This window comes from Triticum dicoccoides, chromosome 6A, assembly GCF_002162155.2.
Source record: "Triticum dicoccoides isolate Atlit2015 ecotype Zavitan chromosome 6A, WEW_v2.0, whole genome shotgun sequence".
Taxonomy (NCBI): domain Eukaryota; kingdom Viridiplantae; phylum Streptophyta; class Magnoliopsida; order Poales; family Poaceae; genus Triticum; species Triticum dicoccoides.
Genome location: NC_041390.1, coordinates 623,109,659 through 623,117,062, shown reverse-complemented (window position 1 = coordinate 623,117,062; position 7,404 = coordinate 623,109,659). Strand labels below are relative to the sequence as shown.

Below are 7,404 nucleotides of genomic sequence, written 5' to 3'. Positions count from 1 at the left end.
GTTGGTGTTGTTCAATTAAATTAGCCTCTTAATATAAATAGCAGGACGTGCAGCGTAAACAGTTGTTGTCGGTGACAGAAACGAGCCGGTCTGCACAAACACCTTTCAGCACCTGCGTGGCTGCTTCCTCTGCCCAACATTCTCTGTCGATATGATGGTCTTATCTAATTCTTAATCAGCGAGAAGATCCTTAGGCATGTCACTGTCCCGTCTTTGGCCTCGCATTTCCTGCGTCCCCAGCAGCTTATTGGACAGACATTCTCAGTCATGTCGCTCTCTGGTTTGACGAAGCGAGCAGCTGTGCCGGTTTGTAGGGTGTTTAGCAGACCAGGCTAGCTCCATTCCATTCTCCATTTCCATGTAAACGAACCGGAAAATCAACGGGCCGACGGTGCTTTTCTCCGAGACGTACGCGTAGTACGTAGCAAGGCCTTCACGCTTTACCCAGAAAGAGCGTTTCCTTCCATTCAAACTCGACCACGTCCCCGGCCAGAACCAGAAGAGTTCTCGGTTGAACATGCATTGCCCAGACGAGGATTTCTTCTATTCAAACTCAACTTCCACCCCTCCTGCTGAAGTGTTCTTGGTTGAACCTTGAATGGCATGCATATTGGCCGGTGTCGTGGTTGGAACCTGGAGAAGAATACGTGTGCCTCTTGTACTTAGTAGTAGGAGTAGGTTTCTCCTCGCTTTCCCCTCGTATTTTTCCTTGCAAGAAACCGGGTGCGAACCGGTGACATGCATATTGATCTGCAGTCAATTGCTCTACCACTGAGCTATGGACCCACTAACGTAATTTCATTTAATTATAAGAGGACATATCAGTGACAAGACGTGCAACGTAAACTGTTGTTCTAGATGAATATCCAGTGACGGAAACGAGCCGGTCTGCACAAACTCCTTTCAGCACCAGCACATACGGCTGGCCTGTGCCCAAAATTCTCTTCCTCGATCAGATGCGTGCTTAGTTAGTCACTTGGTCTTCCTTAATCACGTCACTTTCCCGTCTTTTATCTCGCATTTCCCGTGTTACCAGCACGTAATTGGACACACATTCTTTGTCATGTCGCTCTCTGGTTTGACAAAGCGGGCTCTGCTCTGTCGGTTTGCCGGGTGATCAGCGGACCAGGTGAGCGCTCCCGGTCCATTCCGTTTCCGTTTCGGAGTAAACGAGCAGGAAATCAACCGACGGACGGTGGTTTTCTCCGAGACGTACCCGGAAAAGGAGAGTTTCTATCCAACTCGATCACGACACCGCCCAGAACCAGAAGAGGTTTTTTGTTTGGACAAAATAAGCAGAAGAGTTCTTGGTCGAACATGCATGCATATGCATTACCCAGACCAGGATTTCTTCTATTCAAACTCAACTCACACCCCGGCCGGCCAGAAGAAGAAGAGTTCTTGGTTGAACCGCATGCATCGGTCTTGTCTTGTATACGCAATTGGAACCTGGAGAAGAATACGTGCGTCAGTGCGTCTTGTACTAGTTCAGTACAGTACGTTTTTCCTCGCACTCCATTCATATTTTCCTTATACGCCATTAGGGATCTGACAATGTCAGTTACACAAACCTTTTTCTTATTGCCATTGTACACCACAGGAAAAAAAAACTACAAGAAAACAGCCAAAAAAAATGCTAACAATGTAAATTACCTAAAAAAATCTTGGTAATCTATGTGTAAAAAGTAGTATATCAACAATCATGAAAACATGGCAACATGGCAAATTGTATAAATTTTGGTAGATGCATCATGGAAAATGTAAAAGGTTTGTTCTGCTCACATGCCAAAATTTTGGGGAAATTCCTTTCTAAAAAATCATGGCCAATTTTAGGGGAATATGTAAAAGTTCTCGTTGCAAATTTGTAGTTCCTTACTCGGTCGACATGGCATCAATTGGAAAATTTTAAATTGTCGCATGGCAAATTTATGAGTTGTAAAGAAACACAGAACACATGGCAAAAGATGCTCTAAAAAGAGCAACAACTTGCAATCCTTCAAACACAAATATTAACCAGTGAATGCATATTAAAGTTGCCATTAAAGAAAGATGTTGACGTGATCTAGGCAATTCAAAGGACAAGTGGCCAGACTAAAAGCGATACATTCTTAAGTTGGCATGGACTTGTTTTTTTTCTAGTTTATTTAGACGGCAGTCGATGGGTTTTGCACGACATTACAAAATGGCTCCGAAAAAATACTTGACATCATATAGAAAAACATTTTCCCCCTAGATTTGTCATGTGACCATAACAAAACTGATAAAAAAATTTGACATCGCCATGGGTCTGAAAAGTTTGCCATGTGAGTAGGAAAATTTTGCTGAGCTCTAAAATTTCCCACGGCTCTAACAATTTGCACTTCTATAAAATTTGTCTATGTTAAGCAATATAATTTGCCACGTGAGCAAAAAACAATTGCCATGCTCTAAACTTCCCCATGGCTCTAACAATTTGCCATGGCTCTGAAATTAAAATTGACATGTGGGCATTACACATTTGCAAAAAGTTGTAATGTATGAGAGAACAAAAGATCCTAGATTTGACATGTGAATATTACAAATGGCTGTGAAACTTTTAGAAAACATATTTATTGTTGCCATGTATGGAGACTCTAAACAACATTACAAAATCCTAGATTTGCCTCGATTAGAAAATTTGTTTGTTGTAAATTTTCCATGGGCGCGGAACAAAAACTTATACAAATTTGCCCGTGGTGTAGAGGAAAAACACTGCCATGTCTGTAAAAACAATTCCATGAGAGCAACAAAATTTTGACATGCTCTTAAATTTCCCGTGGCTCTGAAATTTTCCATGGTTTTAAACTTTTTCAGCAAGGAGTAGATGCCGCCCATGGCGAAATGCACATTAAATTGTGGGAAGTTTTGAAAAAAGGTTGTTCTCATGAGAAATTGTTTTTAAATAGTATGTAAATTATATATACCCATGTGGCACATATATATACAACATGGTAAATATACATATCATGGCAAAACCTTAGAAAAGTTGTTTCCTAATTCACGGCAAATATAGATAAAATTTTTACTAATCAGATAACAAGTTTAGAAAAAGGTGGATATAACAGATTTTTAGCTGCCATGGCAAACATGTTATTCACCATCAAAATAGAAAATGAGGCAATTTTTAGCAATTTTGTTGTCACTTAAGTCTAACCCTGAACTTCAAAACCATATAGATTACAAGTCCTAATTCTAAAACCCGAACAAGTTTCAATCCTCCTCTCCTCAAACTAGTTTTGTAGTCGGTATTGACTAGTTTGAAGAGTTCTCATATGCTGATTATTCTGGGAATATTTTTTGACAAACTATTTAAAAATAAAAAAAGGAAAATATTGATTTAGGGCCATTTTTGGTCAAAATTTGACCCAGAAATGAAAACGGCAAGAACATTTTCAAATAATTCTAAGTCATTAACACTAGTTGCTAATTGGAAAGTTTTGTACTCTTTTGACAAAACTGATTAAACATTACAATGAAAATACTAATTCAGGATTTTTTTTGGGGGGGGGGGTCATATTTTGACCCAAAAATGAAAGTGCCCATAAAAATTGAAACAATTCTCAAACATTAACACTACTATGTTGATCATTCTGGAAAAGGATCGAACTTTTTTGACAAATGGATTAAAAATTACAAGGAACATACTAATTATAACCTTATTTCTTTTGTCCAAATTGACCCAAAAATGAAAGGCCAAGAAAAAAAATGAAAAATACTCAAAAAATAAACACTACCATTCTGATAACTCTGAGAAAGTGTCAAACATGTTTTAGAAACTTATCCAAAACTGCAAGGAAAATACTTATTCAGTGCTGAGTAGGTGTACATTTTCTCATTTTGATACATCATAGGCATTTTCAAGTACATATTTAAAACACAATACCAACACTTCTCCAAAAGTTAAACATTTTTAATGTACATTCCTTGTCTTTTATAAAGGCTTTCCGAAACATTTTGAAATATATTCTGAACACTTTTTCCAAAGATAAATACATTTAACAAATGTACCTTTTCCCCACCTTTTGTTAATTTCATGTATCTTGCACATACATTTTTGAACTACCAAATCAACATTTTTCCTTTGAGCAATGATCATTTTCTTATCACTGGGTGTACATTTTCTTATTTGGATATATCATATCCATTTTTGAAATACTTATTTCAAACACATGGCCCACACTTTTCCCGAAGGCTTGAAAACCATTTTTAATGTACCATGTTTCCACCTAAATTAATTGATGTACATTCTTTAAGTATTACACATACATTTCTTAATACCAAATCAACATTTTTGTTTTGACCAATCAACATTTTTGTTTTGACCAAACAACATTTGCTGACAAGCAAGCATTGCAAAAAAAAAGAAAGCAGAATGGGAATAAGAAGCAAGGAAGAAGCATATAGGATATTGAAATAATAGAAGAAGCCAAAGTAGAAGCAAAAGAAGAAGTGGAGCAACCAGAAAAGAAGCAGAGAAGAAGAAAACCGATTCAAACGATAAAAGTCTCGCGCTTCAGGAGCCAAGCGGACCAGTCCATTCTCGATCCCCTTGAGGCGAGATGTGGCTCTGTCTCGGTCAAGCGAGACATCGTCACACCCTTCATTTTCGTTCAAATATGGACCGTCGTTTCTGAAGTTGGTTGGGGATGAGACTGGATCCAGGTGAGCCCAAGCTAACATGCCTCTACACACACACACACACACACACACACACAAATACTTTGCCTCAAAAAATAATAAGAATAATAAAGTGCTGCACATACTTGGTAGTACCTATATCTCGCATGAGGCTAGATGGAAGGAAGTGTCACCCACACCGAGCGTTCTATTGGGCAGCCCAAGTAGATACCTGCATGTTCATTTTATCATTTATTCATATTTCGAAAATACATAATAAACAATAATTTTACATAAAAAATCAAAAAATAAATTAAAAAAATTAACATGGTGTAGAATATTTGTTAGCATAAATTATATAAAATGTTGATAGCAATAGAAATTGTTTGTGACATTTAAAAAATGTTCACACATTACAAACAAATGTACGTCATTAAAAAATATTGGTTGAATGTAGAAAATATTCATGTAATTTAAAATATTATGTCGTAGCATTTAAAGACAATATGTTGCATTTACAAAAAATGTTCACTTGTTTCAAAAATATGTTCATGACATTTAAATATTTGTGTAGTTGAAAGAGGTTCCTACCATTCAATACATGTTTTAACGTGTATTTGAAAAATGAGTAACACATTTTCAGAATAATGTTAAAAAATATGCATTTAAAATAAATTAATCATGTATAAAAAACGTGTTCTGATGCTTATGAAAATATACAATGTGTATTAAAAAAGGAGACATCAAGACAGATATTAGAAAAATCTTAATCATGTATATAAAATGTTCTTTATGTTAATGAAAAATGTACAATGTGTATAAAAACCCAAAGAAAAGAGTTGAGATCTCATAAATCAAAACCATAAGAAAACCGTTGAAAACCAAGATAGAAAACGAAATTTAAAAGAAAGAAAAGGAGGAAAATAAAAAAAGTTAAAAACCAAAAAAACAACTAAGGAAACACAAAAAAGTTAAAAACCAACAAGAATAACCGATAAAAGCCAACACATGAAACACAAAAAAAAGTGATGAAAAAGCGCCAAAAAACACTCCCACAGGAACCCATATTGAGCCGCCTAGTGCCTCGACGGGGAAATCCTTGAGGTGAGACAGAAGATAGCATCGTAGTAGGAGATATATAGCGGTGACGCTTATTGCAGCGGATAGTCAAGCAGATACACAGAATGGTGTGGTGGACCGATGTGGTTTGGTCATATATATTCTTTAATAATTTTAAAATTCGTGGTCATTTTTTTTCTAATTTATGAATATTTTTAAAAAACTACTAATATCTTTAAAAAATTCATGTAAATTAAATTTTACACAGAATTATTTTTACTAATTTTTATTCATATAAGGTTGGAAAGTGTTCATGCGTTGAAAGAGAATTTCATTTATTGTTTAAAAAATGTGTGTCATTTTGAAGTGTTCACCCTTTAAAAATAGTCATGTAATTTTCAAAAGTGTTCACGCATATAAACATGTTTACGATTTTTAGAAGAAAAAATGTTCATTTCCCACCATTAAATTAATTGGAATGTCCAGGACATATCCGCCTCAGATATACGTACTCAAGAGACCGAAGTTCTAGTTAGAAAACGTATAAATGCATCCAAAAGAGTTGATATACCAACCAATACCTCACAACCACCCGTTCATACTAAGAGGGGCAGCTTCTCGCAAGCAACAAAGAAAACAAGAGTAAGTCTTCTTACCAGTCCGTTAATGAAGGCCAACCTGTATACGCTGTGTGGATGTTGAACCTCCACAAACTAGCCCTATAGTGCACCCAACCCAAAGGAGTTGTTCTGCATGCTTGCCTTTCTCTGTGATGCCGACAACATAAGTTTCCAACCTTTACATATCGTTTAATCTCAATTTTGAAACACGAACTTGAAAAGAAATAGCCGGTGGGTTTTCATCCTTGGATGGCAACATGATCATAGCGGATGTGAGCGAGGTCACTTTTGTCGTTTCCTTACGACGGATCTAATTTTTTGAAACGGAGGCAAAAATCTTTGCCTCATCACATTAAATAAAAAGGGTAATACAATATTTTTCAGGTTACAGGACCACACAGTTCAATTAAAAAGGCTACTCTCCCAAAATTAAATTGCCTAATAATTTAGTCCCGGCGATCACCCACGTCTTCACCTCATCTTTAATTGCCGCGACCACTCGGAATGAAAGGGAAGCTTTGGAATAGAATACCCTGGCGTTCGGAATGAAAAAAAAATGCTATTTTTAGATTTTACTCCACTGTTTATCCAGTTGGTTGTCACTGATGTATTTTTATGAAAAAAGGAACAATAAATAAAAAATCCCAACAAGACAGAAGAGTTTCCGCCAAAAAAAAGGAGAAAAGGGCCCAACCGGGTTCGAACCGGTGACCTATTGATCTGCAGTCAATTGCTCTACCACTGAGCTATGGACCCATTGATGCCATTATTAATTTAATTAGTCCCTTAAGTAGCGGGTGTGCACAAACACATTCGAGCACCAGCAAACTGTTGGTACATCTGCCCAACATTCTCTTCCTCAATTGAATGGTTAGTCGGTCCTATCTAACTAATCCGCGCAAAGATCCTTAATCATGTCTCACTTTCTCGACTCTGGAGAGATATTAATTCTCAGCCATGTCACTCTCTGGTTTTGACAAAGGGGCAGCTCTGTCGATTCGCCGGGTGATCAGCGGACCAGGTGAGTGTTCCCGGTCCATTCCATTTCCATTTCTGAGTAAAGCAACTGGAAATCAGCTAATCATTCTTG

General features: G+C 36.9%; 1 non-coding gene across 1 annotated transcript; it reads right to left on the bottom strand.

The window, feature by feature from the left end:
• Positions 1–6,998: 6,998 nt before the first annotated feature.
• On the bottom strand, positions 6,999–7,070 carry TRNAC-GCA. The gene has a single exon. It is a non-coding gene; the product is annotated as a tRNA-Cys (tRNA).
• Positions 7,071–7,404: the final 334 nt, after the last annotated feature.